Source organism: Hypanus sabinus, chromosome 14, assembly GCF_030144855.1.
Source record: "Hypanus sabinus isolate sHypSab1 chromosome 14, sHypSab1.hap1, whole genome shotgun sequence".
In the NCBI taxonomy this organism is placed as follows: domain Eukaryota; kingdom Metazoa; phylum Chordata; class Chondrichthyes; order Myliobatiformes; family Dasyatidae; genus Hypanus; species Hypanus sabinus.
Window position 1 is genome coordinate 108021668 of NC_082719.1, and position 25392 is coordinate 108047059.

The 25392-nt window shown below is 42.4% G+C and overlaps 2 protein-coding genes across 5 annotated transcripts in view; one reads left to right on the top strand and one right to left on the bottom strand.

Annotated features, from left to right (window-relative positions):
- The window catches only part of gne (glucosamine (UDP-N-acetyl)-2-epimerase/N-acetylmannosamine kinase), a 162886-nt gene extending 146285 nt beyond the window's left edge, over positions 1–16601 (bottom strand). Inside the window, exon 1 of one of the 3 annotated variants that reach the window (XM_059989782.1) lies at positions 16523–16601. The gene's annotated coding sequence lies outside the window, so the exon portion shown is untranslated. Of the gene's footprint in view, positions 1–16474 lie in introns of all 3 variants that reach the window. The other 2 variants (XM_059989783.1, XM_059989784.1) reach the window with 2 other exon arrangements.
- Positions 16602–16643: 42 nt separating this feature from the next.
- LOC132405058 (complexin-1) overlaps positions 16644–25392 on the top strand; it is a 166454-nt gene continuing 157705 nt past the window's right edge. For both annotated transcript variants that reach the window (XM_059989787.1, XM_059989786.1), the window contains exon 1: positions 16644–16753. The gene's annotated coding sequence lies outside the window, so the exon portion shown is untranslated. The remainder of the gene's footprint in view (positions 16754–25392) is intronic.

Consider the following 25392-nt stretch of genomic DNA (forward strand, 5'->3'; position numbering starts at 1 on the left):
GCAGAAAATACAATTCATAGAATTAGGGACCCAAGAACAAAAATGATAAAAAATAAGCTAAGTGAAATTCAAGAAGCTTTTGAAGTGTTTAACAAAACTCTATATTCCAAAGTTCCAGGGGGAAGCATAACCCAAAATGACACCTTCTTGAATTCTCCTGAGTTACCCACTTTAAGCGAAGAACAAAATAGAACGATGACTGCTGACATAACTGAAGTTGAATTACAAGCTGCAATTAGTAGGCTTAAATTAAGCAAGTCACCAGGATCAGATGGGTATACGGCAGAGTGGAACAAAGAATTTAAAAATGAGTTAATTCCTGTTTTACTCCCAACACTGAACTAGGCTCTACAAAAGGCACAAATTCCACCCAGTTGGAAGAAAGCGATAATCTCAGCTATACCGAAAGAAGGCAAGGATAAAATGGAATGCGGGTCATTTAGACCAATATCCGTTCTCAATGTAGATTATAGATTATTTACCACCATCATGGCCTAACGATTAGAGGAGTTTCTACCCATACTGATACGTAACGATCAGACAGGTTTTATACGACAACGCCAGACACAAGACAATATATGAAGGACACTTCACATTATGGATCATATACAAAAAATAAAATCGAAGCAATAGTGAAAAGCGTGGACGCTGCAAAGGTATTTGATTCAGTTAAATGGAATTTTCTTCAGAGTTTTACATAGATCTGGTTTCCAAGACACAATTATTAAAACTATACAGACACTATATGACAACCCTACTGCTAGGATTAAAATCAATGGATATTTATCAAATAGTCTTACCCTAGAAAGACTGTTATATCTCTTTCAGACCCTACCAATAGAGATTAATCAAAATCAATTCAATGAATGGAACAAGATGTCATCAAGGTATATTTGGCAGGATAAAAGGCCTAGAGTTCTTCTCAAAACTTTGCAATTAGCAAAGGAAAAGGGGGGGATGGGGCCTACCTTCTCTTAGAGATGATTATTTTGCAGCACAGTTGAGAGCTGTGATATGTTGGTGCAACCCATCATATGACACTCAATGGAAAAACATTGAGGAGTGGGTACTTCCCATCCCCATACAAGCAATTTTGGCTGATAACAACCTGCAAAGCTACATAAATACTATTGATAACCCATGGGTGAAATTGACTCTTAAAATATGGAAAACTACTATAAAAGAATATAATCTAGAGGGAGATATTGCAATTCTTAAATGGTGTGCATATGTCTGATTTTATACAAAATAAATTGGATGCTAGATTTAAGCACTGGGCAGCTAAAGGAATAACAGTTCTTTGCAACATAATGAAAGAAGGAACACTGTTCAGTTTTGAAATGCTTAAAGAGAAACACTTATTAGAAAACCAAGATAAGTATGTGCTTGATAGAGCTCTTTAGAAAAGCATATAATTCAGATAACGGTAGTAGAATCATTTCAAGCATGTATTGTCAAATCTTAAAACACATTTGACTTCATACATTAAAACAAAATGGGAGAAGGAAGGAGGGATAATTATATCTGAAGAAGAATGGACAACAATATGGAGATATCAATGGAATTGTACCAGTTCACAGAAATGGAGGGAGCTTGGATGGAAATACTTGATTAGATATTTTATTACACCCTCTCAGAAATCCCATTATGATAGTAACCTCGCTGTTTGCTGGAGAAATTGTGGAAATCAAAATGCAAATCATTATCATATTTTTTGGGACTGCGCTGTTATCAAAGACTATTGGTGGGGGGATACACAATGCCCTACAAGACATCTTTAAATGTGAAATACCCTTAGAGAGTAAGACCATATATTTTGGATATATACCTCAAGAATGGTTGAAAAGAGATAAACATTTAATGAATATACTGTTGGTGGCTGGTAAAAAGACTCTTACCAGACAATAGACAATAGGTGCAGAAGTCGACCATTCGGCCCCTCAAGTCTGCACTGCCATTCTGAGATCATGACTGATCATTCACTATCAATACCCAGTCCCTGCCTTGTCCCCATATCCCTTGATTCCCCTATCCATCAGATATCTATCTAGCTCCTTCTTGAAAGCATCCAGAGAATTGGCCTCCACCGTCTTCCGAGGCAGTGCATTCCAGACCCCCACAACTCTCTGGGAGAAGTAGTTCTTCCTCAACTCTGTTTTAAATAACTGACCTCTTATTCTCAATCCATGCCCTCTGGTACTGGACTCTCCCAACATCTGGAACATATTTCCTGCCTCAATTCTATCAAATCCTTTAATTATCTTAAACGTTTCAATCAGATCCCCTCTCAATCTCCTCAATTCCAGTGTGTACAAGCCCAATCTCTCCAATCTCTCTGCGTAAGACAGCCCTGCCATCCCAGGAATCAACCTAGTGAATCTACGCTGCACTTCCTCAATTGCCAGAATGTCCTTCCTCAAACCTGGAGACCAAAACTGTACACAATATTCCAGGTGTGGTCTCACCAGGGCCCTGTACGAATGCAAAAGCCATGATCTCAGAATGGCGGTGCAGACTCGAGGGGCCGAATGGTCTACTTCTGCACCTATTGTCTATTGTCTAAAAGGACATCCTTGCTCTTGTACTCAATTCCCCTTGTAATAAAGGCCAACATTCCATTTGCCCTCTTCACTGCCTGTTGCACTTGCTCATTCACCTTCATTGACTGATGAACTAGGACTCCTAGGTCTCTTTGCATTTCTCCCTTACCTAACTCTACACCGTTCAGACAATACTCTGCCCTCTTGTTCCTGCTTCCAAAGTGGATAACCACATTTATTCACATTGAATGACATCTGCCAAGTATCTGCCCACTCACCCAGCCTATCCAAGTCTCCCTGTATTCTCCTAACGTCCTCTTCGCATGTCACACTGCCACCCAGTTTAGTATCGTCAGCAAACTTGCTGATATAGTTTTCAATGCCCTCATCTAAATTGTTGACATAAATCGTAAAGAGCTGTGGTCCCAATACAGAGCCCTGTGGTACCCCACTAGTCACCTCCAGCCAGTCCAAGAAACACCCATTCACTGCTACCCTTTGCTTTCTATCTGCCAACCAGTTTTCTATCTATGTTGAAACCCTGCCCCCAATGCCATGAGCTCTGATTTTACTCACCAATCTCCTATGTGGCACCTTATCGAATGTCTTCTGAAAATCTAGGTACACAACATCCACTGGCTTACCCTCGTCTAACATCCTTGTTACACCCTCAAAAAACCAACAGATTAGTCAAGCATGATTTGCCCTTGGTAAATCCATGCTGGCTCAGCCTAATCCTATTACTGCCATCAAGATGTGCCACTATTTCGTCCTTAATAATGGACTCAAGCATCTTCCCCACGACTGACGTTAGGCTAACAGGGCGATAGTTCTCCATTTTCTCCTTCCCTCCCGTCTTGAAAAGTGGGATAACATTAGCCACTCTCCAATCTTCAGGAACTGATCCTGAATCTAAGGAACATTGGAAAATGATTACCAATGCATCCGCAATTTCCTGAGCCACCTCTTTTAGAACCCTCGGATGCAGACCATCTGGACCCGGGGATTTATTAGCCTTCAGTCCTACCAGTCTACTCATCACAGTTTCTTTCCTAATGTCAATCTGTCTCAATTCCTCTGATATCTTATGACCCTGGCCCATCCATACATCTGGGAGATTGCTTGTGTCCTCCCTGGTGAAGACAGATCTAAAGTACATATTAAATTCTGTTGCCATTTCCCTGTTTCCCACAACAATTTCTCCCAATTCAGTCTTCAAGGGGCCAACATTGTTCTTAACTATCTTCTTTCTCGTCACATAGCTAAAAAAGCTTTAGCTATCCCCTTTTATATTCCTGGCTAGACTGAGCTCATACCTGATTTTTTTCTCTCTGTATTGCTTTTTTAGTTAAGATCTGCTGTTCCTTAAAACTTCCCCAATCACCTGTATTCCCACTCATCTTAGCCCTGTCATACTTCTTTTTCTTTAATGCTATAAAATCTCTGACTTCCTTTGTCAACCACTGTGGCCCCTTTCCCCTCTTTGAATCCTTCCTTCTCATTGGAATGAACTGCTTTTGCATCTTTTGTATTATCCCCAAGAATATCTGCCACTGCTGATCCACTGTCTTTCCTGCCAGGGCATCCACCCATTTAACTTTGGCCAGCTCTTCCCTCATGGCTCCGTAGTCTCCTTTATTTAATTGCAACACTGACACCTCTGATCTGCCCTTATCCCTCTCAAATTGTAGATAAAAACTTATCATGTTATGATCACTACTTCCTAATGGCTCCTTTACTTCAAGATCACTTATCAATTCCTGTTCATTACACATCACCAAGTCCAAAACAGCCTCGTTCCTGGTTGGCTCAAACACAAGCTGTTCCAAAAATACATCCCTTAGACACTCCACAAACTCCCTATCCTGGGGTCCAGCACTTACCTGATTCTCCCAGTTCACCTGCATGTTGAAATCTCCCAAAACGACTGCATTACCTTTAGCACATGCCAATGTTAACTCCCTAATCAACTTGTACCCAATATCCACGCTACTGTTTGGGGGCCTGTACACAACACCCATTAGGGTCTTTTTACCCTTACTGTTCCTCAGCTCAATCCACACAGACTCTACTTCCCCTGTTCCTAAGTCACCTCTTGCTAAGGACTGAATCTCATTCCTCACCAACAGGGCCACCCCACCCCCTCTTCCCATATTTCTGTCTCTACGATAGCACGTATACCCTGGTACACTCAATTCCCAGGCCTGATCCCCTTGCAGCCGTGTCTCCGTTATCCCAACAATATCGTAGTTCCCCATTTTCATCTGAGCTTCAAGCTCATCTGTCTTATTTCTGACACTACGCGCATTCAAGTATAGAATTCTTAGCCCATTCCTCCTCTCTTTGCTTAAAACACTGTCTATTGTACCTAACCCAGCTCCTTGAACTTCCATCGGGCTAATTGCACCTTGAATTTTGATGACCTTCTCAAGATCACCCAAACCTTCTATACATTTAACCCCATGCTCCTTCTGACCAACCCTCTGTACATGTAACTTTTCCAACACATGTTCTGTCTCACCTTTCTCCTTTACACAATTAATATTTGGGAAACGTGTATTCCCCACCTGTCCCTTATCCTTCATCATATCATCTTCTCTCGTAATCTGGATCCCTGCCCCCTGCACATCTAGTTTAAACCCCCCCGAGCAGCACTGGCAAACATTCCTGCAAGAATGTTAGTACCCCTCCAGTTCAGATGTAGACCGTCCCTTCGAAACAGATCCCAATGACCCTGGAACAAAGACCAATTATCCAAAAACCTGAACCCTTCCTTCCTGCACCATGCTCTCAGCCTCGTATTAATGTGCATAATCATTCTATTCTTCGCCTCACTCGCACGTGGCACAGGTAGCAATCCCGAGATTGTCACTCTGGAGGTCCTGCCTTTCAGCTTCACTCCTAACTCCCTGAACTCTCTAAGCAGGACCCCCTCACTCACCTTACCTACATCTTTGGTCCCTACATGGACCACTAATTCTGGGTTCATGCCCTCGTTCTCAAGAATAGTCTGCACCCAATCTGAGATGTCCCGGACCCTGGCACCAGGGAGGCAACATACCATCCGAGACTCCCGATTTGCCCCACAAAATCTCCTATCTGCCCCCCTGACTATAGAATCCCCTAAAACTATCGCTCTCTTCTCTTCCCTCCTCCCCTTTCTCGTTGAGGGTTCAACCTCTGTGCCAGAGGTTCAACCACTAGGAAATGGTTATCACAGGAGAGCCTAACTTTAAACGCATGGATGGAAATTACAACGGACATTTACAAAATGGAGAAGATAACAACATCTGTTAATCATAAGCTAGAACAATTTGATTCATACTGAGAAAAATGGTTTAACTACATAACACCTCATGGGCCTGATTTTATTCTCACAAATCAATGAGTATGTTGTAAAAAAAAACGATCACTCCCTACTTGTATATAGTTTTTTCCTTTTACTTGTTTTTTTCTTTCCACTCTTTTCTATAATATACCTCAGATAAATACTTTGCAGATTTGTGATATATATGATTATATATATACACACACACATACACACACACACACACAACACAATGTCTGAAAAACATCTTATGGAAGTGTTTGTTTGATGATGAACTTCAATGAAAAAATTAATTACAAAGAAAAAAGACTTCTTGCCAACCAGCAGACATGTACAACCTGTCTGAATGCCCTGATGCCTTCCTCACCCACACCCCATTCCCCACTCAAAGACACACTCATCCTGCACTGGTCACTTGTCATTGTTACTGTTTCACTTATTAATAGGAGTGTTTTTTTTTATATAATAGTGCCAGTAACATGACTGTTTTCTGTTTCATTTCCTGAGCATCCTAATGCATTGAAAGAGTGGTGAAGGGCATCAACCCAAAAACACTGACTGCTTATTGTATTTAAAATTTAAGAATTAAAAAAAAATTGAACATGTACCCTAGGATAAAGTAGCAATAAAAAGAGGGCAGTAAAAGTTCACCAGATTGATTCCTGAAATCCAGGCCAGAAAAGGTTTAAGTTCTGAGAAGAGATCAAATAGAAGTCACAAATAGAAGGGTTGCGTGTGGTGGTAATAAACTGAGGTGTGTCTATTTCAATGCGAGTATTGTGGGGAAGGCTGATGAGCTGAGGGTGTGGATTGACACGTGGAATTATGACATTGTAGCCATTAGTGAAACTTGGCTGCAGGAAGGGCAGGACTGGCAGCTTAATGTTCCAGGGTTTCAATGTTTCAGACATGATAGAGGCAAAGGGATGAAGGGTGTGGGAGGGGGGTGGGGTGGCATTGCTAGTCAGGGAAAACGTTACAGTAGTGCTCAAGCAGGACAGATTAGAGGGCTTGGCTACCGAGGCCATTTGGGTGGAGCTGAGAAACAGGAAAGGTATTAATGTGGTTTTATTATGGACCACCTAATAGTCAGTGAGAATTGGAGGAGCAAATCTGCAGAGAGATAGAAGACAACTGCAGAAAACAAAGTTGTGATAGTAGGGGATTTTAATTTTCCACATATTGATTGGGACTCCCATACTGTTAAAGGTCTAGATGGGTTAAAGTTTCTAAAATGTGTTCAGGAAAGTCTTCTAAATCAATATATAGAGGTACCAACTATTAGGAAATAAGTTAGGACACATGACGGATGTGTGTGTAGAGGAACACTTTGGGTCTAGTGATCATAATACCATTAGTTTCAACTTGATCATGGATAAAGATAGATCTGGTCCTTGGGTTGAGGTTCTAAACTGGAAAAAGGTCAAATTTGAAGAAATGAGAAAGGATCTAAAAAGCATGGTTTGAGACAGGTTGTTCCCTGGCAAGGTTGTTGTTGGTAAGTGGGAGGCCTTCAAAGGAGGAATTTTGAGAGTGCAGTTTGTATGTTCCGGTCAGGATTAAAGGCAAAGTGAATAAGAATAAGGAACCTTGGTTCTCAAGGATATTGGAACTCTGATAAAGAAGGAGAGATGTATGACATGTATAGGAAACAGGAAGAAAATAAGATACTTGAGTATAAAAAGTGCAAAAAGTACTTAACAAAGAATTCAGGAGGGCTAAAAGAAGACATTAGGTAGCATTGGCAGTCAAGGTGAAGGATAATCCTAAGAGATTCTACAGGGATATTAAGAGCAAAAGGATAGTATAGGATAAAATTGGTCCTCTTGAAGATCAGAGTGGTTGGCTATGTATGGAACCAAAAGAAATGGGTCAGATCTTAAATGGTTTTTTTGTATCCGTATTTACTAAGGAAACTGGCATGGAGTCAATGGAGATAAGGCAAACAAGTAGTGAGGTCATGGAACCTATAAAGATTGAAGAGGAGCAGGTGCTTGCTATCTTGAGGCAAATCAGAGTAGCTAAATCCCCAGGACCTGACAGGGTATTCCCTCGGACCTTGAAGGAGTCTAGTGTTGAAATTGCAGGGGCCTTGGCAGATATATTTAAAATGTCAGTATCTACGGGTGAGGTGCCAGAGGATTGGAGGATAGCTCTTGTTGTTCCATTGTTTAAAAAAGCCTCTAAAAGTAATCCAGGAAATTATAGACCGGTAAGTTTGACATCAGTAGTAGGTAAATTATTGGAAGGAGTACTGAGAGATAGGACCTACACGTATTTAGGTAGACAGGGACTTATTAGGGAGAGTCAACACAGTTTTGTGCATGGTAGGTCATGTTTAACCAATCTATTAGAGTTTTTCGAGGAAGTTACAAGGAAAGTGGATGTTGTCTACATGGACTTCAGTAAGGCCTTTGACAAGGTCCCGCATGGGAGGTTAGTTAGGAAGATTCAGTCACTAGGTATACATGGAGATGTAGTAAATTGTATTAGACATTGGCTCAATGGAAGAAGCCAGAGAGTGGTAGTGGAGGATTGCTACTCTGAGTGGAGGCCTGTGACTAGTGGTGTGCCACAGGGATCAGTGCTGGGTCCATTGTTATTTGTCATCTATGTCAATGATCTGGATGATAATGTGACAAATTGGATCAGCAAGTTTGCTGATGATACAAAGATTGGAGGTGTAGTGGACAGTGAGGAAGGTTTTCAAAGCTTGCAGAGGGATTTGGACCAGCTGGAAAAATGGGCTGAGAAATGGCAGATGGAGTTTAATGCAGAGAAGTGTGAGGTATTAGAAGGAAAAACCAAGATAGAACATACAAGGTAAATAGTAGGGCACTGAAGAGTGCAGTAGAACAGAGGGATCTGGGAATACAGATACAAAATTCCCTAAAAGTGGCATCACAGGTAGATAGGTTAGTAAAGACAGCTTTTGGTACATTGGCCTTTATAATCAACTTATTGTGTTATCAGAGTTGGAATGTTACAGTAAAGTTGTATAAGACATTGGTGAGGCCGAATTTGGAGTATTGTGTGCAGTTTTGGTCTCCGAATTGCAGGAAGGATATTAATAAGGTTGAAAGAGTGCAGAGAAGGTTTACAAGGATGTTGTCGGGACTTGAGAAACTGAGTTACAGAGAAAGGTTGGATAGGTTAGCACTAAATTCCTGGAGCGTAGAAGAAAGAGGGGATTTGATAGAGGTATATAAAATTATGATGGGTATAGATAAAGTGAATGCAAGCAGGCTTTTTCCATTGAGGCTAGGGGAGAAAAAAACCAGAGGACATGGGTTAAAGGTGAAGGGGGAAAAGTTTAAAGGGGACATTAGAGGGGGTGCTTCTTCACACACAGAGAGTGGTGGGAGTGTGGAATGAGCTGCCAGATGAAGCGGTAAATGTGGGATCACTTTTAACATTTAAGTGTTACGAATGAGGTGCAAATCTGATGGACAGAAGGGTCCAGAATTGCCAATGCCGCCCCCCCCCCCCTTTTGAGAATTGCAAGATCGCTATTATTTCTGGTCTGAGACCTAGGAAATGAGAGAGATACACATCATGTCAGTAATGAGAGAGAGAGAGAGAGAGAGATGCAGGATCACAGCAAAGGCAGTTGTTATAGACAACGCAGAATACACAATAAGGTGGAATGTCTCCTAACAAAAGTGGAACGGAACCACTGATTACTGCTATTGTCTCTTGGAGAAGGAATTGTGTACTGAGTACTGTACTATTCATTGAAATCCCTCGGGGGACAACCAGAGTGGTCTGGTTGAGGGATTGCATCATCCCAACCTGATTGACATCTGAGACCCCATGAGTGAGGATAAAAGTCGGGTCTGGGGAACACCCCTCAGACGCACCAGGAGAAACACTAGAAATCCAGTGACAGCATTTTGTAGCGAAAGCCGGTGAGAGCTCGTGTGTGTCCTCCCTTGCTTGGGTGGCAAGCTCAACATGGAAGAACGGTTTCACTAAAGGAGAGGACATACTTGAACGGCCACAACAACGAGACACTGACGGATCAAAATCATAAAGGAAGGTTGGCAAAAACAATAGCGGTAACTTTTCCCATTCTCTCTCTCTCTCTCCCCAACAATTGCAACACAGCGACAAACACTGGAGCCTGTGTCAACTGAAATGAACTTTATATTTCGATTGGACAATTCATTATCCCCCAGACAACGATAGAGCTTATTTCTTATTGATTATTATTATACCTGCACTTTTAGGTTTAGTATTGACGACGTACAGTATCTGTATATTTGCATTGATATTATTTTTGTGTATTATTACTAATAAATACTGTTAAAAATAGTATCACCAGACTCCAACGGATGCCTCTATCTTTGCTGGTAAGTAACCCAGTTACAGGGTTCGTAACAACTTGGGGCCTCATCTCGAGATTTGATACCAAATTGGAGGGCCAGTAAATCGGGCTTTTAAGTCCAAACTTGGATCTGGTTGCGCGGGTAACCAGACGGGAAACCAGCAAAGATGGACGTAGACGAATTTATAAAAAACCTGACTCCAGGGGCGCTAGAGGCTGCCACAAAGTCGGACTTGATAAATATTGCAGAAGGACTAAATCTCGCAGAGGTGAGGTTGTCAATGAAAAAGTGAGAGATGCGGAGGGCCGTAACTCAGCATTATATTGAGAAGAATGTGCTTTCGGCTGAGGTAGTGGAACAGATCCCTGAAAAGGTACCAGCTAGTGGGACGGTTCAGTTGGAGTTGGAAAAATTGAGGCTGGACGCAGAACAGAGGAAAAAGGAGTATGAGCTCCAGCTAAAGGAGTTAGAGGCAAAGAGGGAGCATGAAATTAGGTTAAAACAGCTGGAAGCTGCTGAAAAGGAGAAGGACAGAGCTGAAAAGCAGAGGAAGTATGAGGAGAAAGAGAAACAGAGGAAACATGAGCTGGACATGGAGAAGTTAAGGCAAGAGCGAAGAGCTCAAGGGCCAGACCAAGAGGAGAGATTTAATGTTAGTAGGGAGTTTCGGTTAGTACCTCCGTTCAAGGAGACAGATGTTGATAGTTATTTCTTGCATTTTGAAGAGGTGGCAGGGAGTCAGAAGTGGCCCAGAGATCAGTGGGTGGCGTTGTTACAAAGTGTGTTAAAAGGGAAGGCACAACGGGCATATGCGGCATTGTCTGTGGAGGAGGAGGAGTATGAGAATTATGAGGAAGTAAAACAGGCCATTCTGCGGGCCTATGAATTGGTACCTGAGGCCTATAGACAGAAGTTCAGAAATTTAAAGAAAGTGTGGAATCAGACGTATGCAGAGTTTGCCTATGAGAAGGGTGTGCTCTTGGATCGTTGGTGTGCAGCAGAAACAGTGGAAGAAAATTTTCGGCATTTCAGGGAGTTAATTCTGATTGAAGAATTTAAAGGTTGTGTTTCGGATGATATCCGGATGTATTTGAACAAGAAGCCAAATAAGCCCATATCTGAATTTGCCAGGTTCGCAGATGAATATGCCCTCACCCACTAGACAAAGTTTTCCTCGAATAAGAGTTACCAGAAAGACCGTAGGAACGGTAGAGAAAGCCCGCCAGCTGAGGCAGAGATTCAGCCGGGAGCTAGTGGTAAAAATAAGGAGGAAGAAAGGCAAGATGGCAGGAGGGGTCCTGGCTTGACCTGTTTTAATTGTGGAAAGGTGGGTCATATTGCATCTAAGTGCTTTGCTCCGAGGAAGGAGACAGGAAAAGGGAAAGCAGCAGTCCTTACAGGGTGTATTGTGTTGATCAGTAAATCGATGAGAAAGCCCCAGGTAGATAGAATATGAGAGGGGCGTGAGAAATTTATTTCAGAAGGGACCGTGTCTGTGAAAGAGGGAGAAACACCAGTTCCAGTGCAGATCTGGAGATACTGGAGCTGAGCAGTCATTAATTCTCAGTAAGGTACTAGATTTTGGTCCTGAGACGGGAGAGGTAGCATTGAGAGGCATAGGAAAAGGGACAGAAGCTGTGCCTTTGCATAGGATCATTATAAATTGTGAGCTGGTATCTGGACCAGTTGAAATAGGGGTGCGATCAGAATTTCTGAGAGCTGATGTGGACGTCCTTCTGGGTAACGATTTAGCCGGTGGTGAGGTTTGGTCAGCAATGAAACTGACGAGCAAGCCTGTAAATGTTGAGGTCCTGCCCCTAGGTTCCAAGAGCTATCCCGCATGCGCGATTACTCGCAGCATGTCGAGAAAGGCAGCTGAGAAAGAGACCAGTTTAAATCAGGCCAGTATCGATTTGGCTGAGACGTTTTTACCAACCCTGTACCAAGAGGGGTTAGAGGGTGGTAAAAGGGAGGTGAAAGAGAGTAAAGGAGAGAAGGTAGACCTACCCTTAGCCAGGAGGAAATTTACAGAGGCACGGAGTGAAAATGAGTAACAGATAAGGCTGTTAGAAGGTCCAGGGTTGGACATGGATGATCTGTCTGGCTTGACAGAACTGTTTGAAGAAGTTGAAAATTTTAAAGGTGTTCCCGATAATGAAATAAGGGCAGTCCTAGATGGAAAGGATGCCATTACCTTGAAGGAGTCTGCAGGGTTGGCAGATGAGGTTGTTTCAGCCCGCAGGGTTGAGTTTACTCCGGAAGGGAGTTGCCCAGAGAGTAACTGGGAGGATCAGGGGGACTTAGAATTTGAAAAGGGGACGGGTATTGAAAGCCTGGAAGAGGCAGATGTCCCATTTGAGTGTGTTCAAGATGTGGATGCACGTGGTACTGAACCTAGTAATGAAACTCAGGAAAAGTCTGAGGTATCTGATTCAGTTAAAAAGGAATGCAGTCTTTGTGGGTCAGATGGACTTGGTTCAGTGAAGAAAGGGTTAACCTTGGTACTAGTGGGAAGTAAGAATTCCCAGTTGTTTGTGTTCGAAGGTGTGTTGAAAGTTAGTGAGGAGATAAAAGGTGGTGAGGCGAATATTATTATTGAAGGAGAAGGGAAAAGTGTAGTCCCTAAGTTGAATGAAGAAAATTTAAAATCGGGATTGGTGTCAGAAGCAGTAACCAGGCTGAAGAAACAATGGCTTGTTACCAAGGTACCTGCGAATCAATTACAGTTTGATTTGGAATGTAAAGGTGCCCCACTCACTAATGTTATTCAAGGGTGTGCTGTGAAGAGGCAGAATTTGAAATGTTATTTGGACAAAGAGGGATCGCTTGCAGATATTAAACTGAAAACTAATAGAATGAAGGGTCCTGAAGATAAAACTAACGACTTGCTTAAAAATAAAGAACTGTGTGTAAGTTCAGAACATGGGCTAAGTTTGGAAAACATTGTTGATAAAATAACTCCTATGAAAGGAGCATGCAAAAGCCTATTCCACACTGGTAAGCCAGCTAACCATGTGAGAATTAACTGGAAAAGGGGCAAAGGGTGAAAAATGCCACTTTAGATAACAGAATCTGGATTTTGACAATGCATATAAATAATAAAGACAACACCATGGAATTTGCATAAACTTTTGTAATATACATGTAAGCTAAGATCACAACTCTTTAGTTTTGTTTTGCTGAAGAAAAGGAATAAAAAAATGGGTGGTTATTAAATTGGAGTTTGATGCTATAGGAATTTATTAAGGTACAAGATATTAAAGGAAGTGACAGTGTAATCGCTAACTGTTTTAGGTGCTAACTTGAATGTATAACTGTATTGTTCTGTAGTGAAAAAAAACTTTTGTATTGTGTTAGATTCTGAAATTCTGCAAGACTCTGCATTAGCTAACTTTTACCTGTGGTAAAAACCCTTAGAAGGATAGGGGTGTTATGAATGAGAAGCAAATCTGATGGACAGAAGGGTCCAGAATCACCAATGCCCGCCCCCCCCTTTGAGAATCACTTGATCGCTATTATTTCGGGTCTGAGACCCAGGAAATGAGAGAGATACACAGCATGTCAGTAATGAGACAGACACAGGATCACAGCAAAGGCAGTTGTTATAGACAACGCAGAATACACAACAAGGTGGAATGTCTCCTAACAAAAGCGGAATGGAACCACTGATTACTGCTATTGTTTCTTGGAGAAGGAATTGTGTACTGAATACTGTACTATTCATTGAAACCCCTCAGGGGAGGACCAGAGTGGTCTGGTTGAGGGGTTGCATCATCCCAACCTGATTGACATCTGAGACCCCATGAGTGAGGATAAAAGAGGGGTCTGGGGAACACCCCTCAGACACACCAGCAGAAACGCTAGAAATCCAGTGACAGCGTTTTATAGCGAAAGCTGGTGAGAGCTCGTGTGTGTCCTCCCTTGCCTGGGTGGTGGGCTCATCACGGAAGAACGGAGAGGTCATACTTGAACAGCCACAACAACGAGACACCAACGGATCGAAATCATAAAGGAAGGTTGGCAAAAACAATAGCGGTAACTGTTCTCTCTCTCCCTCTCTCTCTCACACACGCACACACAATTGCAGCACAGCGACAAACACTGGAGCCTGTGTCAACTGAAACGAACTTTATATTTCCATCGGAAATTTCATTATCCCCTAGACAACGATAGAGCTTATTTCTTATTATTATTATACCTGCACTTTTAGGTTTAGTATTGACGACGTATATTATCTGTATATTTGCATTGATATTATTTTTGTGTATTTTTACTAATAAATATTGTTAAAAATAGTATCACCAGACTCCAACAGACGCCTCTATCTTTGCTGGTAAGTAACCCAGTTATGGGGTTCGTAACATAAGAAAAACTTGGACAGGTACATGGGTGGAAGGTGTATGGAGGGATATGGTCCAGGTGCAGGTCAGTGGGACTAGGCAGAAAAATAGTTTGGCGCAACCAAGAAAGACCAAAAGGCCTGTTTCTGTGCTGTAATGTTCTCTGGTTCTATGATTCTAAATACACTTGCCCCTTACTTACTGGAATTTTAACAAAACATATAAAATTCTTCTTCTGATTTTCAATGGCGATTGGCAGTCCAACTTAAAGGTGTATTACCGCCACCATCTGGACTGGAGTGTGGTGTAGTGAGTTGGGAAATAAAACCCCTACCAGTTCCTTATCAAATGAAAACTAAGTTACCCCAAAAAGCCCTATGGATTTTAAATAATGAAAAGCAATATTGTGAATTAAAGTCACTTCCATAACTTGTTTTTAAATAAAAACTGTCAACCTCCAAAGCTCCAAACCTCCAGCTTGCATTTGCTTTCTTTCAACCTTATAATCTATGCTTCACATTGTAAAAGAAGGTGCCCAACTGTTTCATAACGACAACAAATCCAACACACACTAGAGCGATGTTTTCCAACAAGATAAGGAATGATTAAACATAGTATGCCCAATTCCAGGTCGAGTCAAAACAATTTCTTCCCTTCTCCCATCAATCCAGCAGTTTTATGTCTCCCCTTATGCCCATTATCCTACAGGTATTGCCACAATCCCCTAATTCTTAGCCCCTCCAATCCCTTAACTTCGGATTTGCTAAGTGAAAGATCTATATCCAAAGAAGAATTTTTAACAGCTTTTTTGACCAAACAATCAACTCGCATATTCCCCTCAACACTTCCATGTGCAGGGACCCAGAAGAGGAAGACATGTAGACTAATACTTTGAATGTGAAATAAAGTTTGAAGAACTTCCAGCAGTAAATCTGACCTACTGCGATAATGACCTTTTTAAAGACTAGTCAAAACCGAAAAAGAATCTGAATAAATCATAACTTTGCTAGGACAGATTTCCCCCACCCACTGTAAGCCCAAAATAATGGCAACCAGTTCTGTAGTATACACTGAATAAATAGTAAGATGTTTCTTTACAGTTACTTGTAATTTGAATACAAAAGCAGCCACTCTGACATTCCCTGTAAAATTATCTTTTGATCCATCAGTAAAAATGGTTAACATATCACAATAATTTTCCTTAACATACTGATGAACCAACAGAGTCTCAGGCATAGCAGGATCCTTGGACTTCATTAAGTCATGCAACCTAAAATCAACTTAAGAGATTGGGGAAAAAAGGTGGAGTTAAAGAAAAATCTACAGCAGGTCAAATTACACAATCCATACAAAATTCTTAGAAAGGGTGGGGAAGATATTTGAGAAGGCGGTTCATCATCTCGAGTGTAATGAATCTTTGGAATTATCTCCCTCAAGGAAACTGTGTAAACTCTGTTACTGAGAAAATCTGTAAATGAAAATGAGGTACTTGCTGGAAAGTGAGGCCCAAAGTAAATGATTAGACAATCTTATTTAATGGCTTACACCTGCTTCACTTTCTTATCTTGTTTATTTTCTTATGACTCAAAACAGGAAGTAATAGACCTGTTCACCTTCCATCTGCTATTGGTAAAACACTAGTACCTATTATCAAGATATTTTAAAAATATATTATTAAACAGAGTCAACTTTTTTATGGAAAATGGGTGAAGAGAGATCCTGATGATCCGTTCGTACCCCACCTCCTGTTCCCCCTCCCTCCAGACACTTTCAAGGCAATGCCCCGGCCCGGTAGTACAATTCCTCCCACCACCTCACTCTCTTCCCTCCGTCAGCTTCACTGCCGGTCCCGGTTCCCCTCCGTCTGTACCGTCCCCACACGGCCCCTCACCCCCGGTCAGTACCAACCCCACCCGGTCCTTTAGTTCCGGTCTGTACCCGCACACGGACCCCGGCCCTGTGTCCAGTCCCGACTCCGTTCCGTACCGTTCACCACAGATGCTTTCGCCACTCCGACCACGTCAGTCTTCCCCTCACTGCCAGCTCCGCCCCGCCAAGGTTCCGCCCTGGATTAGCCACGTCGGTGGTATCGCCATGGTTACGTTGCTGGAGGCCTACTTAGGGTGGCGAAATCTGTCACTCACGGGATCAGTTTCCGTCTGCTGGCTTTAAACTACTGGAGAGCCCCAGCCCTGCCTCGCCTCTCTTAAGGCACAGGTCGGTATTGCGAATTAACGGCCCTTTTATGTTATTTGTGATATAGAGCAAAGAAAGAGGCTCCTCGGCCCATCGTGTGCATTCCGACCTATCTGTATAGATTGTATTTAGTTTTGCACTTCGGCAATTCAAGATACTTCTGAAATGCTGAGAAAATCTTTTTCTCCACCACCCCCTCGGGGGCAGATTGTTCTTCAGATTCCCCCTTCACCTCTTCACCCAAACCTGTGGTGTCTGAGGTGAGAAAAAGTTTCAACCATCTATATCCCCTTATAAATCTGTGCCTCTCTAACCCGTCCCCCTTCATTCCCTTCCACTCCAGTGAGCCTGCCCTGTCTCGTCTCTACCCCAGATGAAGCCGATCTACATCCTCTCCCTTGTGTGACAAGCACAACATGGAGATATGAAGATGTGATTTAATGAAAGGTTTATAAAGTTGATAAAGAATTCAGAAGAGAGAAGAGATCTTATAGAAACATAGAAAATTATGAAAGGGATAGATAAGATAGAGGCAGGAAAGTTGTTCCCAATGGTGGGTGAGACTAGAATAGGGACATTGTCTCAAGATTCTGGAGAGTAGATTTAGGACAGAGATTAAGAGCAATTACTTCTCCCAGAGAGTGGTGAATCTGGGGAATTCTCTGTCCAATGAAGCAGTGGAGGCTACCTCAGTAAATACATTTAAGAAAAGTTTGGATAGATTTTTGCATAGTTGGGGAATTAAGGGTTATGGGGAAAAGGCAAATAGGTGGAGATGAGTCCATCGTCAGATCAGCCATGATGTTATTGAATGGTGGAGCACTGGGCCAGATATCCTACTCCTACTCCTATTTCTTATGTTCTTATATTTGTAGCATAACCTTCCCATTTTTCTATTCAATGTATTCCTGCTTTAAAGACAAATAAGTGCTTATGTGCTTCTCCACCATCTTACTTACCTGCACTGCCACCGTCAAGAGTAGTGGATTGAATATTATCATTCTTTAATTCTTCAATACTGTAAAAGCATTAGGATTAGAAACCAACATTTGCTCCTCAAAAGCTTTGGGAATCCTCTAGCAGGAATCCTGATGAAAGTTCAACACTGGCTGACTCTGGATGCTGTTTCCCTGGCTCCCATTAAACTCACCGGGCCTTAGTGTGCTTTTACATCTGCCAAAGCTCTAGAGCTTATTATTTGCTGCTCCACTGTGAAGTCTTTTCGAGAGATGCCGACCCTGAAGAGGTTTAGATCCTCTCATCAACAGTTCAGTGAGACCCTCTCTCACTGCTCCCCTTCAGCGATCTCTGCTGTCTTCTGACTCTTTGACCATGTGCTTACCAACTCCCTGTGACAGCCACGTATCTTGACCTTCTAACTATTGTCCTTCCCATAAGACATTGGAGCAAAATTAGGCCATTCCACCCATTGATCCTGCTCCACCATTTCATTATGGCTGATCCTGGTTCCCATTCAACCTTATACACCTCCCCCTCTCACCATGTCCCTTGATACCCTGATCAATCAAAATCTATTAACTTCTGCTTCGGGTAGATGGAGCTCGTCAGCCTGAGAAGGCAGTCCATCTAAGAGAGGGAAACTCCCTGATTTCAAACCTCCACTGCCTTGTAGCCATACCCACTCATGGGAAAAGCTTTGGGAGTAAACTCTGAGGACAAATCTAGAGCTGGAGTCCCTGAGGCAGTCCGACATTGCCTTCAGCCTCGTTCTGGCAATTCCTGCGATGACACTGGCGCCAAGCTATATCAGCCTTTGCCCTTCCCTTGGACAACATCGGTGTCATGGAGAGGGGAGACTTGCAGCATGGGCAACGACCGGACTTCCATACAACCTTGCCCAGGCCTGCGCCCTGGAGAGGGCACTCCAATAGACTTTCCAGACGGAGATCTATGGTCTCGTGAGACTAACAGATGCCACCACTTTCTGCTTTAATTACACCCATGAACTTGACCTCCACCATAGTCTGTGGCAGAGCATTCCACAGATTCACCACTCTTTGGCTAAAAAAAATCCTCCTATACTAAGAAGATTACCCCTCAATTTTGAGGCTGTACCTTCTAGTTCAGGATACCCCAGTTTAGCAAACATTCTCTCCACATCCATCTTAACTAGTCCTTTCAATATTCGGTAGGTTTCAAAGAGCTCCTCGCACATTCTTAATTACAGTGAGTACAGGCCCAAAGCTGCCAAATGCGCTTCATATGTTAATACCTTCATTTCCAAAATCATCCTTATAAACTTCCTCAGGACTCCCTCCAATGACAACACATCCTTTCTGAGATATGGGGCCCAAAACTGTTGATAATACTACGTGCAGTCTGTCTTATAAAGCTTCATTATTATTGCTTTCATATTTTCACTTGAAATAAATGCCAACATTACTTTTGCCTTCTATGCCACAGACTCAACCTGTAAATTAAACTTCTGGGAGTCTTGCACGAGGACTCCTGAGTCCCTTTTGCACCTCTGATGTTTGAATTTTCTCCCCATTTAGATAATAGTCTGTACTGTTTAATTTTACCAAAATGCATTATCATACATTTTCCAACACTGTATTCCATCTGACGCTTTCTTGCCCATTCTTCACCTCACCTGGAAGGATTATTCAAGTCCTGAATGATACTGAGGGAGAAGGTGTATGGGCAGGTGTAGTACTTGTTCTGCTTGCATGGATAAGGGCCACGAGGGAGATCAGTGGGTTGGGATGAATGGAAAGGGAGTTTCATAGGGAGTGATCCCTGCGGAAGCAGAAACTGGGGATGAAGGAATCTTAAGACCACTTTATCCACCTTAAGGCCTTTCAGTTTGCCTTGCACTTTTTCCTTTGTAATAGTAATGGTGCTCACTCCTGCTCCCTGACACTCACTGACCTCTGGCACACTGCTTGTGTCTTCCACAGTAATCACTGAAGCAAAGTTCATAGTAAGTTCACCTGCTATTTCCTTGTCCCCATTACTACCTCACCAGCATAGTTTTCCAGTACTACAATATCAACTCTCACCTCCCTTTAATTCATTATATAACTGAAAGCTTTTATATTCTGCTCTCATATTTCATCTTTTCTCTTCCTATAATGTTATTAGTTGTCTTTTGTTAGATTTTAGAAGCTTCCCAATCATCCAACTTCCCACTCATTTTTGCTACCTTATATGCCCTTTCCTTGGCTTTTATGAAGTCCTTAACTTCCCTTTCAGCCACAGTTGCCTACCCCTGCCATTTGAGAACAACTTCTTCTGTGGGACATATCTATCCTGCATCTTGTGAATTATTTCCAGAAACTTCAGCCATCTCTGTTCTGCCATCATCCCTGCCAGTATCCTCCTCCAAACTAACTGGGCAAGCCCCTCTTTCATGCCTCTGTAATTCCTTTTATTGTATTGCAATACCGATACATCTGACTTTTGTTTCTCTCCCTCAAATTACAGTATGAATTCAACAGCATCATGATCTCTACCTCCTAAGGGTTTCTTTACATTTAGCTAATTAATAAAATTGGGGTTATTACACAACACCCAATCTCAGACGGCCTTTCCCCTACTGGACTTGAGCACAAGCTGCTCTAAAAAGCCATCTCGTAGGCATTCAACAAATTCCCTCTCTTGTGATCTGACACCAACCTGATTTTCCCAATCCCCTTGCATGTTGAAGTCCCCCATTATAATTGTGGCATTACCTTTATTACATGCCATTTCCAGCTCCCTTTGCAATCTCAACCCCACATCTTGGCTGCTGTTTGGATGGCTATGTATAATTCCAAGAATGTGTTTTTTTCACCCTTGCAGTTTCTTAACTGCACCCACAAAGAGTCGATGTTCTCTGACTCTATGTCACCTCTTCCATAGAACCATAGAACACTACAGCACAGAAACAGGCCTTTTGGCCCTTTGCTGTGCAGAACCATTTTTCTGACTAGTCCCACTGACCTGCACCTAGACTGTATCCCTCCATACACCTCTCATCCATGTACCTGCCCGTTTTTCTTAAATGTTAAAAGTGAGCCTGCATTCACCACTTCAACTGTCAGCTCATTCCACACTCCCACTATTATCTGTTTGAAGAAGCCCCCCTAATGTTACCTTTAAACTTCTCCCTTTTCACCTTTAACCCATGTCCTCTGGTTTTTTTCTCCCCTAGCCTCAGTGGAAAAAGCCTGCTTGCATTCACTCTGTCTATACCATCATAATTTTATGCACCTCTATCAAATCTCCCCTCATTTTTTAATGCTCCAGGGAATGAAGTCCTAACCTATTCAACCTTTCTCTGTAACTCAGTTTCTCAAGTCCCGGCAACATCCTTGTAAACCTTCCCTGCACTCTTTCAACCTTATTAATATCCTTCCTGTAACTATGTGACCAAAACTGCTCACAATACTCCAAATTCAGCCTCATCAATGTCTTATACAACCTCACCATAACATTCCCACTCTTATACTCAATACTTTGATTTATAAAGGCCAATGTGCCAAAAGCTCTCTTTACGACCTTGTCTATCTGTGATGCCACTTAGGGAATTATGTATCTGTATTCCCAGATCCCTCTGTTCTACTGCACTTTTCAGTGTCCTACCATTTACTTTGTATGTTCTAACTTGGTTTGTCCTTCCAAAGTGCAATATCTCACATTTTTCTGCATTAAACTCCATCTGCCACTTTTCAACTGTTACGTATTCAGGCAACAATAAATATATGAGTTAGGCAAGGGTTTATATAACAAATAACACGTTTATTAAACACTGAAAACAAACCCCCCCCCCCAAAAGTAAACAAACACTAACGTAACCGGAAATCAGCTGCTGTGTGGCAGCTTAAACAGTTCTTAAAGCGATGCAGCTCAAACAGTTCTTAAAGCGATGTTGCAAAAACAGGTCTTTTAAGTAGGATTGCCACAAGTTCAAAATGCTCATGGTCCATTTAAGGGAGAGACTTTTTAAGATGATTTAAATTCTCTTTCACGTCATTTTGCTTCGATCCCTGACGTCGAACTTTTCCCACGAAGACTTTACGAAATGAAACGAAACGGCTTAAAGGCACTGACCTTTCCTTTATCACACTGTCCTCAATCTTCTGCTATCCCACAGAGATTAACACGAGAACAGTCAACGAATTCCTTCAGAATAAGGATTAAACAAGATCGAACCCGTTTCACCAAAAATCGATTCTCCTCGATCTTTAATTCCCAAACTCCGATCTTCACTCTCCACTGATTGTCAACTAGCAGTATTGTAAAGAAACTGATGGCAATGACCTTTTAAACTTTAGGCATTAGATAAAAACTTCATCCTTCAACTAAACTGCGTCATCACATTAAATCACGCAGCGGCATGAAGTCAACATGGCAAATCCAGCCACGAACTGCCCCTCCTCACAGGGTGGGGTCTTCCTTTTATAACCTGTAAAAAAAAACCTGTCACATGATCTCTACTGGCGGGAAAATGACATCACTCCACCATTACAAGACCATTACCTCAAATCCAGTATAGCTTCAACCCCAGTCACGTGACAAGGGTACCACTGTCATGTCATGAGTACGTAACACAACCCATTTTTCCAGCTGGTGTAAATCCCTCTGCATGCTTTGAAAACCTTCCTCACTGTCCACTACACCTCCAATCTTTGTATCATCAGCAAACTTGTTGATCCAATTTGCCACATTATCATTCAGATCATTGATATAGATGACAAATAACAATGGACCCAGCACTGATCCCTGTGGCACACCACTAGTCACAGGCCTCCACTCAGAGTAGCAATCCTCCACTACCACTCTCTGGCTTCTCCCATTGAGCCAATGTCTAATACAATTTACTACCTCACCATGTATACCTAGCAACTGAATCTTCTTAACTAACCTCCCATGCGGGACCTTGTCAAAGGCCTTACTGAAGTCCATGTAGACAACTGCCTTCCCTTCATCCACTTTCGTGGTAACTTCTTCGAAAAACTCTAATAAATTGGTTAAATATGACCTACCATGCACAAAGCCATGTTGACTCTCCCTAATAAGTCCCTGTCTATTCAAATACTAGTAGATCCTATCACTTAGTACTTCTTCCAGTAATTTACCTACAACTGACATCAAACTTACCGGCCTATAATATCCTCGATTACTTTTAGAGCCTTTTTTAAATAACAGAACAACATCAGCTATCCTCCAATCCTCCAGCACCTCACCTGTGGATACCGACATTTTAAATATATCTGCCAGGGTCCCTGCAATTTCAAAACTAGTCTCCTTCAAGGTCCGAGGAAATACTCTGTCAGGTCCTGGGGATTTATCTACTCTGATTTGCCTCAAGATAGCAAGCACCTGCTCCTCTTCAATCTTTATAGGTTCCATGACCTCACTACTTGTTTGCCTTATTTCCATAGACTCCTTTCCAGTTTCCTTAATAAATACAGTTGCAAAAAATTCATTTAAGATCTTAGCGGAAGAAGTGCTACATCTGCCCCCACACATCTTCCCTCACCACCATCCCAGGCCCCAGACAGTCCTTTCAGGTGAGGCACCACTTCACCTGCGAGTCAACTGGGGTGATATACTGTATCCGGTGCTCCCGATGTGGCCATTTATACATTGGGGAGACCCGCCGCAGACTGGGAGACCGTTTTGTCGAACACCGGAGCTCAGTCCTCCAGCAGTGGCGGGATCTCCCTGTGGCCACACACTTCAATTCCACAGACCACTCCCACTCCGACATGTCTGTCCATGGCCTCTTCTACCGTAAAGATGAGGCCACACGCAGGTCAATGGAGCAATACCTTATCTCCCGTCTAGGTAGCCTCCTTCCTGCTGGCATGAACATTCAACTCACAGACCTCCGTTGATACCCCTGCCCCCCCTTATCCCCATCCCTATCTATTATTTCAGTCTGGTTCTCTTTCTCTCTCTTTTCCCCCCTCACTATAATCTCCCCCCAGCCCTACCTTTCTTTTTCTTTTATTTCCCATAATTCTCCACCTTCCCCCTAGCCCATTTCCCTCCGGCCTATCACTTCCTAGCTCTCTACTTTATCCCTCCCCCCACTTCTTATCCCCCCTCGACCATCCCATGTTACTTCACTCCTGGTGAAGGGTTTCGGCCTGAAACGTCGTCACTACCTCCCCCCATAGATGCTGTCTGGCCTGCTGAGTTCTCCCAACATTTTGTGTTTTTATTTATTTCCAGCATCTGCAGATTCACTCGTGTTGTTAAGATCTATCCCATTTCTTTTGGTTCCATACATAGCCGACCACTCTGATCTTCAACAGGACCAATTTTATCCCTTACTATCCTTTTGCTCTTAATATACCTGTAGAAGCTTTTAGGATTATCCTTCACCTTGACTGCCAAAGCAATCTCATGTCTTCTTTTAGCCCTCCTGATTTCTTTCTTAAGTATTTTCTTGCACTTTTTATACTCCTCAAACACCTTATTTGCACCTTGTTGCCTATACCTGTCATATATCTCTCTCTTCATCTTTATCAGATTTCCAATATCCCTCAAAGACCAAGGTTCCTTATTCTTATTCACTTAGCCTTTAATCCTGACAGGAACACACAAACTGCACTCTCAAAATTTCTCCTTTGAAGGCCTCCCACTTAACAATAATATCCTTGACAGAGAACAACCTGTCCCAATCCACACTTTTTAGACCCTTTCTCATTTCTTCAAATTTGGCCTTTTTCCAGTTTAGTACCTCAACCTGAGGACCAGATCTATCTTTATTCATGACCAATTTGAAACTAATGGCATTATGATCACTAGACCCAAAGTGTTCCCCTACACACACTTCCGACACTTGTCCTAACTCGTTTCCTATAAGAGATCTAATATTGCATCTTGTCAAGGTGGTACCTCTAAATATTGATTTAGAAAACTTTCCTAAACATATTTTACAAACTCTAACCCGTCTAGACATTTAACAGTATGGGAATCCTAATCAATACATGGAAAATTAAAATCCCTTACTATCACAAATTTATGTTTCTTGCAGTTGTCTGCTATCTCTCTGCAGATTTGCTCCTCCAATTCTCACTTGACAATTGGGTGGTCTATAATACAACCCCATTAGTGTGGTTATACCTTTTTCTATCACGTCTGAAATATCGGAACCCTGGAACATTAAGCTGCCAGTCCTGCCCCTCCTGTAGCCAAGTTTCACTAATGGCTATAATGTCATAATTCCACGTGTCAATCCACACCCTCAGCTCGTCTGCCTTCCCCACAATTCTCCTCGCATTGAAATAGACACACCTCAGAAGATTATTACCACCACACACAAGCCTTCTATTTCTGACTTTGCATGAACTTTTAACATTATTTATTTTCACCCCTGCTCCACTATCTACTCTGGCACACTGGTTCCCATCCCCCTGCAGATCTAGTTTAATCCCCCTCCCCCACCAATAGCACTAACAAACCTCCCTGCAAGGATATTGGTTCCCCTGTAATTCAGGTGTAATCTGTCTCTCTTGTATAGATCCCACCTGCCCCAGAACAAGTCCCAGTGATCCTGAAGTCTGAAACCCTGTCCCCTACACCAATTCCTCAGCCACGTGTTCATTCTCCAGAGTATCCTACACTTACCCTCACTCGCACGTGGCACGGGTAGCAATCCTGAGATTACTACCCTTGAGGTCCTGATTTTTAACTTCCTCCCA